Source organism: Lactuca saligna, chromosome 5 (genome assembly GCF_052625555.1).
Source record: "Lactuca saligna cultivar CGN05327 chromosome 5, ASM5262555v1, whole genome shotgun sequence".
In the NCBI taxonomy this organism is placed as follows: domain Eukaryota; kingdom Viridiplantae; phylum Streptophyta; class Magnoliopsida; order Asterales; family Asteraceae; genus Lactuca; species Lactuca saligna.
In genome coordinates this window covers 80,113,190-80,123,797 of record NC_136421.1, presented here as the reverse complement: position 1 = coordinate 80,123,797, position 10,608 = coordinate 80,113,190, and the positions used below count along the sequence as shown (strand labels likewise).

The window sequence follows — 10,608 nt, the reverse complement described above, 5'->3', positions numbered from 1 at the left end:
ATTTTCGTTTTTTTTTTTTTTTTTTTTTTTTTTTTTTTTTTTTTTTTGTGAAAAGTCATTCAATCAAATTAATATATTATGTCCATATTTACACTTCTCCAAAGTCACAAAAATCATTTTTGTAAATATTCTCTAATAAATGAAGTTTTTTTTTATCACTTGTCACATTCTCATTTATTCTGTTATATGTCATTTTGTGGTTATTTTGAATTAATTTTTAATCCATATGTGATTTTGTGGTTTTCCTATTTTATTAAATTCCATATGGTATTTAAATTTAATAATAAATGTATATCAATTTCATTAATGGATTTTTCTTATAATTTCAAAATTTTAAAATAAAATCTCATTAATTTGTTTTGATTATTTTATCTAAATGATTTGTTTAAATTTAAAAGAGAAAAAAAAAACACTTTTATTTTAGTAATTCAATATTTTTCTCATTTTTCTTATAAATTCAAATTTCTCAAATGTTTATACATATTTAATTGGTTTAAATACACTCATGTAATACTTGGGGCTCACACCTAGTAAATAATATTTGACAGTTACATAAGATGTTTTTGTACGTCATTGTTGTTTAGGAATTAGTATAATATGTGTTGAATTAACATTTTGTTTCAAACTAAAATTGACTATTATATTTCTATTTATTAATGTTATTTGTTGTTGGGTTATTTATGTACATTTCTGGAAACCTTGGACTTGTAGGTAACTAGTGTTCCCTAACGCGAGGGTTGTGATTTGGATCCAGATAGATCATGGGTTCTAGTTTGGATCATATATATTCAGGTCATATTGATAGGTGTACAGATATCGACACACACAAAATATCTCAGGTTAGTTTTCTTCTCTAGATCAAAGGGTTTCTGTATTCTGTTGTTCATCTGTTCTTATTTATAGAAGCAATTTTGATCTTGTTCACATGATTCAGAATAAATTAGGATTAATGTAGTGAGGTGTTTTGTGTAATTTGTTTGTGAAAACGAACTGATCTATTAATAATATAGATTGTTCATGTTGGGAAATTACGTGTGTTAATTTGTTCATAGTATCAGAGCGAGGTTTTCTCGCATATGCTGCTTCGATCGCTTGACTGTACATTCCGCTTCGATCATCATTATAACATAAAGGTAACTTTTCCCTTCTCCATTTTTTTTCATATATGTTTAACCGTCTAGATTTTGTTTGTTCGACACTTGTTGTGTCGATCTAAGTTTCACCCCTAACTTCTAGATCTAACATCATTGGTGCTGATCTAGGGTTTCAGACGTTGTCCATTTTTTTCTTTCCTTTTAAGATCTCGGTTATTACGAGTTATTGTTTCCTTTGCAACATGTTCGCTTCGGTGCTTCTTGCTTTTGAATACAACAGTTTATCGACATTCTTTGGGTTCCGATTAACTCTTTTTGAGAACAGAACCTAGAAGTTCTGAAATAACTCAAAAAGAACATCTCATCCCTTCATTACATTGCGAGTATGTGTGTTTTTTAAATCTGTGGATTGTTCATTGATGTTGTTGAAGATTCTACTCGATCACTGTAAGTCTTCAACCTTCTATTCAGGTTGTTTATCTGTCCTGGTTATCTGTAGTCTGGTTTGTTATTGCTCTAATACATATTGTTTTTTTTATCAAGGCTTTACTATTGATTTTAGTTCACCATTTTATTGGCTGAATATTACGATCTTTGATATAAGTTTCCTCTGTTTTTTTTTTTTTTTTTTTTTTTTTTTTCCTGTTCTTGTTGTTTTCATTGATTTACTATGACTATGGAGATTCCTAGTGTATCAGGGACTAAGATCCCTGACTCACCAGATGTTGATGATCCATTGAATATTCATCCTACAGATACTGTAACTGGAAATATTATTTCGTTTAAATCGCTTGGAATTGAAAATTTCAGAATTTAGAAAAGCTCTATGACTAGATCTTTAAAAGCTAAAAATAAATTAGGTTTTGTTGAAGGAATTGTTAATAAAATTGATAATGATCCCATCAAGGCTCTTTAATGGGAAAAAGCCAATGATGTGGTGTGTTCTTGGCTTCTTGGATCCATCTCTGAGACCATTTATACAGGACATGCTGGTTTTGAAAAGGCTGTTGACATTTGGAATGAATTAAATTAAACTTATTGTAAATTTGATGGATCTGCTATTTTTAACATTCATCAAAAAATTAACTCTTTGACTCAAAATGGCTTATTTGTGTCTGATTACTACAATAAACTTGATTCCTTATGGAAGGAATTCAATGGGTTAACCAACTTAACCGAATGTGTTTGTGTTGCCTGTACTCAATTAAATAATCATTCAAAACTTATGAAACTTATGCAGTTCTTAAGTTGTCTTGATGAATGTTACAATCAAGTAAAAATTCATATTCTCTTAACAGATCATTTACCTAATATTAGAAGTGCTTTTGCTACTTTATCAAGAGAAGAATCTTTTCCAAAAAAATGGTTTCGTGTCTAGTAATTTTGGTAAATCTCATACCACTACTGTTTTTAATAGTAAATTCAATGATAATAAAAGGAATAAAGGTCCTAATCATGTCTTTAGTGTAAACATTGTCGTAATAAAGGTCACACAATTGAAAAATGTTTTAAACTTGTATGATATCCTAAAGATTTTAAACCTAGAAATGGGGGAAATAGATCTTCTAATAACTACAACAATAATAATTTTTCTAATCACAATGGTTCTGAGAGATCCTTCTATGGGAACAATGGTATTTCTACTAGCATTGATGCTTGCTCTTCTAGTGTTAATAATTTGGATCTTAGATCTCTTACTCAAGAACAATTGTCCAAGCTTCTTCAACTTATTGGTGATAAACAATCCATGGATTAAGTAACTACCAGTGTCAATATGGCAGGTACTACGTGCAACTCTTTTTAAAAAAAAAAAATCTTTTAATTCTGATAAGTGGATTGTTGACTCTGGAGCTAATCAACATATGACTTCCTCTAAGTCAAATTTAAATGATCTTGTGAATGTTTCTAATCTTAATGTTAGAGTTGGTCACACAAATGTGTCTACTGCCAAAATTCATAAAATTGGAAATATGAGTCTTTCAAATAAACTCACGTTGTTTGATGTTTTTGTTATTTCAGACTTCAATGTTAATTTGTTTTCTGTTCACAAGCTATGTAAGGATAGTGAATGTAGAGTCATTTTTTATGAATATAAGTGTATAATGCAGGAGTCACAGTCCATGGAAACTATGGAGACCGGTAATGAGGGAGGGAGATCTTTATTATCTCAATAGTACTCCTCCAGGAAAGTCTTTTTGTAACTCTAGTGTTGTCAAATGTTTTTGTGTCAAAATTAACCTGGCATAGTAGACTTGGTCATCCTTCTAATCAAGCACTTACTTCCTTAAAAGAAAAACTACATTTTAGTAATAATTCTTTACCTCCTTGTGAGGTTTGTCACAAAGCTAAACAAACTAGAGAGCCCTTTCATGTTAGTCTTCATTCTTCAAAGGGTCTTGGAGATCTTGTTCATTTTGATGTATGGAGTCCATATAAAACTCCTTCTGTTGGAAATTTCAATTTTTTTCTAACTATTGTTGATGATTTTACAAGTGGTACTTAGGTTTGTCTTCTGAAGTCTAAGGAAGAAGTTTTTTCTTGTGTGTAAAGTTTTTTTGAATCTTATAGAAAATCAATTTTCTGTTAAAGCTAAAGTCATTAGATCTGATAATAGAACAGAAGTTGTAAATCATAGAATAAAAAGTTTGTTTGTTTTAAAAGGGATTGTTCATCAAACTTCTTGTGTTTACACTCCACAACAAAATGGTGTTGTGGGGAGGAAACACAGACATATCTTAAACATTTCTAGGTCATTACTTTATGAGTCTGGTCTTCCTGTTAAGTTTTGGGGAGATGCTGTTATGATTGCTATTTTTTTAATAAATTGTATTCCTACTTACGTTTGAAATGGTATGTCTCCTTTTGAAAATATTTACAACCACTCTCCTAAGTTTGATAATTTAAGAGTGTTTGGATGTTTATTTTTTGAAACAAAATTAAATGTTTCTGATAAGTTTTCTTCTAGGTCTGAGAAATGCATTATGATTGGTTATTCTAATGAAAAAAGGGTTATAAACTTCTCAGCCTTAACACAAGTCTTGTTTTCTTTTCCATGGATGTTAAATTTTACGAGAATGTTTTTCCTTTTAAGATGAAATCATCTCCTTCATCTTCTGATTCGGTTGTTAAAACTCGGCATCATTCTTTCTCTTTTTAGGATCCTTTTTCCAATGATGAGTCTGATTTGAATGAGTCTTTGATTAATAGCTCTAATTCATATGACTTAGGAGTGACCCAACAAATTGATGGTGTAGTTGTACCTCAATTTCATGTTGATAGGATACATATACTGTTAGAACATAGTTCTTTCAGAATCGATTGATTCTAAACATGCAAACAAACAAGTATGTAAAGTAAACACAAATATGGCTTGAATACATAGAATGATTTAATACTTCAAAATCTTAGAAGAGCTTGATTAATAACTTCAACTGTAGAGGTGTATTAGGGTTACAAAACTCAAGCGTATATATAAAAGAACGACTACGCATAATGCATACATGCATGCATATATATAGTCTAACCCTAAGAGATAATCACGGATGGATAGGCCCAATCTGGATATATACAAGAGACCGAAGACGCAACACAATAAACCCAACAATCTCCCCCTTTGTGTCTTCAGGACCGAGACTTCAACTTTATTTAGCAACCAAGGGCTTCTTTACCGTTTTGAACACTCTCGGTATGATAGCTAACAAATGGTACCGAAAGGTAATGTACCAACGAAGCATATTAGTAAAAAACTTCTTATCAACATCTGAATTCTGCTTGCACCGATGTATCAAATTACTAATGTGCTCCAAGTAGTCAGTAGAAAACAAATTTTTATCTACCAAAGCGAACAAGAACCTGTTAGCTTCACCCTTCGTAAATATCACCGTCAGATGCTTAGAATCAATATAACCGATCTTCATCTTGTTCACGTCCCCCGGCTTTTGAGTGGGCTTGACTGTCGGCTTCTTATTCATGACCCTTGCAATCTCCTGATCCATTGTTGCAACTTCATAGATCTAGGAGGTCAACATTCTCTTTAAGTGCTCCAAAATCGGCTCGTACACCTTAGAATTGGTGAGCAAAATGTTGTATAGCAATATCCAAACGTGTGGATTAAGATTGGGAAGATCTGCCAAGGATATCATCGAGACAGAATTTGCAGACCCTCTTGTGATCTTGAAATTGACATTCACAAATTTATCGGAGGGAGACGGTTCCAATACCTTGACAGTTGTAATTTTCTGGGCACTCCATGTCAAGTATTGAGGTTGGCCATACTTCAAGTAAAAGTATATAAGCTCGCGGTCAACCTTCGGGTTTGGAAAAGGAACCTCAACAGTTGAGTCAAAACAATGAAATGTAAATCCCTTTCTGGTAATCGGCATATCAAACTATGAGTCCTTTGAGTTATCATAGTCAAAAGAGGAAATCGGTTCCAACCAATAGATACTTGGTGACTCAATTGCTTGACTGATCACACCTCCATCGTCCATTCTGGAAACAGAGCTTTCTTGCATTGCAAGATGTCTTCTTGTTCTTTATTGTGCCTCTCTGTCTCCTTAGCCTCCTTTGTGACTCTTAAATTTTCATCTAATTCTTTGTCTCTCTTCTTTCGTTTAAGCGTATCAGCTATAGTTTCTCCTTCTTCACTATCAGAGTCATCAATAATTTGTTTCAGTTTTTCTGTTGGACCAGAACTTGAAGCTACATTAACCTTTAGTTCTTTTGTAACAACGACATTCTGCGGTCCTTCTCCCCTTTGTTTTGGAGGAACGAAAGTCTCTGAAACACCTTTCATTTCATGAAGCATGGCAACGGCAGGGAGGAGTTTGCTAGTTAAGTGATTGAGAATTGTGAGAGTAAGAATTGGATCATGAGCACCAAGGAGATTGGTCAACATGTCCTTGACATCACTTGCATAGCTGCGAAAGACACCTCTCTCGGTTTTTAATAACAAAATCTCCTTCTCTGTTTGAGCAAGTTGAACTGCAATTGTAGAGGCTTGACGAGCTATCTCCTCTTTCAAGGCACTCTCTTTGGCAATGTCAGCATGCAGTGAATCCAGTCTCGAAGAGACAGAACCGAGAGAAGCATTATCAGCTTTGATAGAAGAACGAACTTCTTCAAACTTCTGTAGTTCTTCCTTTAAGGATTGGGAAAGAGATTCAACCGATTCACAAATTTTGGCAGCATTCGTATCAGCATGCCCTTTCAAGGAATCTAAGAATATATGCGTAGTGCGAATAATGTCAGTAACATCACCAGATGCTTTCTTGCAAGTCGAAGTGGATTCTTGATGGCATCGATTGATTTATCCATGGATTGTGTATATTATTCAATAGTTGTCTCCACAAAAGCCTTGAGAACAACTCCCCCATAAGCTTTATTGTCAGCAAGCAGCTTATCCAACTTCTTGTGAATGCTCTGTAAATGTTGGCGATTGGCAGGAGCATCGGTGTCTTCATCAGACTGAAGCCGATAGGGGCTAAAGTACGTAGAATCAAACTCGTCATTATATCCTCCAAGAGTAGCATCGGACTCTGTTGAGCGGTTGGAGAGATAGGCTTAGTGATAGCAGGAGTTTCGGTTTTAGTTGGTGCCCCCATATCGGATACGTTGACCCTTGCTGATTGTTCTGGAAGGGTAGTGGTAATAGTTTGGGTAATGATTGGAGTTGACAAAGATGGTAGAGAAATAGGAACAGAAGAAACTGGTGGAGGTGGTAGAGAAGTTTATGTTGGTGTAATTGCAACAACCGTAACTACGACTTTCGGTGTCGGCTTTGGTGATGTATGTTTTGGTGATGAAGGTGGGGTTGGAATTTCATGTAGTGGAGATTCGGTTTGCGGATGTGAACGAGGAGTATTACCTCATGGAGATGCTGGAGGGACATTATCCTCTTCATCTTGTTTAGAATGATTAGGACTTGGAGGAATTTGTTGTTTTGACCGCCTTGCCATTTTCTTTATCTTCTTTGGTTTGGAAGAGGATTCTGATTCTAACTATCGCTTTGTCGATTTGGATGGTTTTGGTTTTTCCTCCTCGGTTGGTTCCTTCTTGGCAGCCACTCGTTTCCCCCTGTTGCTCAGCTTATCAACAACTTCTAAGGCAGCCTGCTGTTCAGGAGTAAGAACTCTCGGCTCCTTTGGTGGAAGTAGATAGCAATCAGCTATCACTTTGCTTTTGGCTGTCACACCCCTGTACATGGTTTCTGGTATTGAACCATAATGAGTAAACTTTATAGGGTCTGAGAGAATGATATTCTTGGTATGAAAAGTGGCAATGGAAGCGATAAGAGCATCCTTCATCGTTGGAACCTCCAGAGTATCGATTGCCCGTCGCGTGATGAGAGTCCAAAACCTTCCACGTGAAATTTCTGATTGACGAGTGGAAGTGTTAAGGCTCTGCACAACCTGAGACCATACGATGGAGCCATAGTCCAGGTTGATACCATTATACAGACCATAGAAAATGGTCAGGAACCCTTTACTCATGCCATCCGATCCAGCACTTCTTTCCGCCAAGCCTTTAATGAGTAAGGTGAGAAGACCGTTAAGGCAGACACGGCTTTTTAACTTTGGAAATAGTGGTCAATACGTCTGTATAGGCCATCTCATACAGCATTGAAAAGATCTGTGTTGTTGTGATAAAGTCCAGAGAAATCACCGAAGAATCCACCGCCAGATGAAGTAAGGAACAAAACCTCCCTTTGGAAATAGAGGCTTTCTTGGAGTGTATTTGAAAATATATGTGTTCCTTGTTCTTGTCATATGATGCTGAAGAATAAACTTGAGATAATAAGGACATCGGAACAACCTCGAACTGGGTTAATGCAATGACCAAATAAGAGTACTTCAAGCACTCAACAACTTGCAGCATATAAGAATCATATAGAAACGGATTAAGTTCTATAATCATATTTTGATTAGCTTTAATGGTCAGAAAAGCAGATGAAGTTGTTTGATCTTGTGCAGAAGATGAGGTTGCCATTGTTGAACAATTAAAGAAGATGAACAGTTACAATCGCCGTTACCATGTAGAAATTTTGTGACTGGTAGAAGACAATGAATCGTGCAAGCCCTTTATATACCGTTCCCATGAGAGAGAAAATCGTGATGACAGTGACGTTATAGCTAAACTGTAGCCTGGAAAAACGGGATTTGACAGGTTGAGTGTTCCTAGGTATGCGGCAGCACGCATGCATAGAGAGACCATTCAAATTCACACGCCCAAAAAGATTTCAACAATCTGCTTTTGATATAGATGACACCATCCGAATCTAAATTGCCCTTGATTCACTAAAGGACAAATAAACTCAAACAAACCATCAGGAGAATGTGGGAAATTTAAAAATTTTCGTGCATTAGAGTGACAAACGATAAGGTAATAAAGGAAATGTGTATGGGATGTGAGTGATGTTTGATCATCAGACACAAAACAGGGGATTCCTGGCAAGAATCGCTTCCTTCGAAGTCAAGAATGACTTGAAGTGCTTGTGTGGATTCCCGAGAATATGATCAACTGTTTGCAAATAAACATTGAAAGGCTTCTTTTTATGACATAGGCTCAGGGTGGCTTATCTTCAACCAAACACCGATTCTCAAAATAAGACCGAGTGTTGGAAGAAGTACTTGTGAGACCGACGTGGTCTGTTGAACAAGTAGGTAGGGTATATTATGTTATGACAAAAGAGTGTGTAGAAATCTCAAAAATAAAATAAAAATGGATCTTTTTGGGAAGAATAGTCTTGGTTTTAGACAAATTCATAAAAGACCTTGTAACAACGTGAATTTTCAAAACAATTTTTCATTTTTTCAAACATCAAAAACCAACATTTAATATTCTCAAATCATATGTGTAACAAATGTCTTTGTAACAAAATACATCCCATGATCATAAAACAGTTCCTTCATCAGTGTGTACAATCACATCGGCTCCTTCCCACGGTCCTCGCTAGTACCTGAAACACATAACACAACAACTGTAAGCATAAATGCTTAGTTAGTTCCCTAAAATACTACTGACGCACATACGCCTTTCCAGGCCCTGACCTTCCGGTCCATATGCCTCAGGGGACTTCCATCCCGACTCGGTAAACCTTCCGGTCCTACCTGCGTCAACCTTATGATCCACATCACAACGCCTTCCGGCCCATAACATATACGCCTTCCGACCCATAACATAATGCCTTTCGGCCCGTATCAAACATATCATACATAGCACATATAAATGATTAACTTATCATATACAATGCATATAACTCATAACATATCCGACCTTCCGGTCACACAATAAAAACCCTTCCGGGTACAATATAGTGAGAAAACTCATCTCGTCGAAAGTCTAGAATCTCGCGTACTTGCTATCTCTAAACCCAACGAAGACTCAACCTCGCCTAATCATAACGAATATTATTTTAATTAATATAGACTTCCACAACTAGACTTTACCCCTTATCATCATTCCTTAGAGGGTAAAAGACCATTTTACCCTTCCTTGACTCAAAGTCCACATGTTGACCAAAACCCTAAAAGTCAACATTCCAGTACGCGGGGCGTACAGCTTGATGTACGTGGGGCGTACATCGCCAACCCAGAAATCGGGCTCTCCACCCAGTACGCAACGCGTACTGGGAGTTACGCCCAGCGTAAGCTTCAGTTCTAAACACTCTTTATTTTTGGTCTTAATCGGTTAAGCCATTACTTCAACTTCTAGATTAGGCTTTATTTAAGCATCTTTACCCATAAAGTCGAAACCTTTAAGCCTTGGCATGGCTGTAAAGGCTCCTACACTCCTTAACATCTTTCTATTCCAACTCAAGGATCTAGATCTCATGCATGGTTAAACATTCACGTCGAAGATTACATTTTTATGAGTCTACAACTCAAATAGACCACAAATATGATGGATCTAAGCTAATGGAGACCATTTGCTTATAAAGTCTCCACCTTTGGGACCAAAACCCTAGAAAATGGCCCATAAAGCATATCACAAGAACTACAAGTCAAGATCCGAACTTTTTACCTTAGAATGAAGCTCCAACCTTTGTTAAGCCCGGATCTACACTTGAACACCAACTTCTAGCCTTCCCAAAGGATTCTTCTTCTCCTTTGCTACCTGGAAATGACACCGGCAAGCTTAGAACACACACAAAAGGGCTAGGAACGAAGGAACACTTTCTTAGGGTTTCTTTCTGAGGGATGGTGGTTGGAGAATCAAGCCATCACATTCCTTTTATAGCCAACCACCACAATTAGGGTTTTTGTGTACGGACCGGTTACACCCAGTGTAACCTTGGGTATGCCCAACATACCCGAGGGTGAACGCATTTTAAATGAAGCGCGAGAGTATGCGCAGTGTACTCCTTGTACGCCCAGTGTACTCGCCCAACATGCAAACCCTAAATGGCAACAATTTAAAGATGAAAGGCTAAATAAAAGGGAACCTGGATTTCAGGCTATTATAATTCTCCCCCACTAGAACCAGACTTCGTCCCTGAAGTCTTACACTGAAAACA

General features: G+C 36.3%; 1 long non-coding RNA gene across 2 annotated transcripts; it reads left to right on the top strand.

Moving 5' to 3' along the window:
• Window positions 1-691: 691 nt before the first annotated feature.
• LOC144997688 (uncharacterized) lies at window positions 692-1,915 on the top strand. 2 transcript variants are annotated; one of them, XR_013659903.1, is made up of 2 exons: window positions 692-1,133; window positions 1,375-1,915. It is a non-coding gene; the product is annotated as an uncharacterized LOC144997688 (long non-coding RNA). The 2 variants fall into 2 exon arrangements; XR_013659902.1 differs by having other exon boundaries at window positions 1,263-1,915.
• Window positions 1,916-10,608: the final 8,693 nt, after the last annotated feature.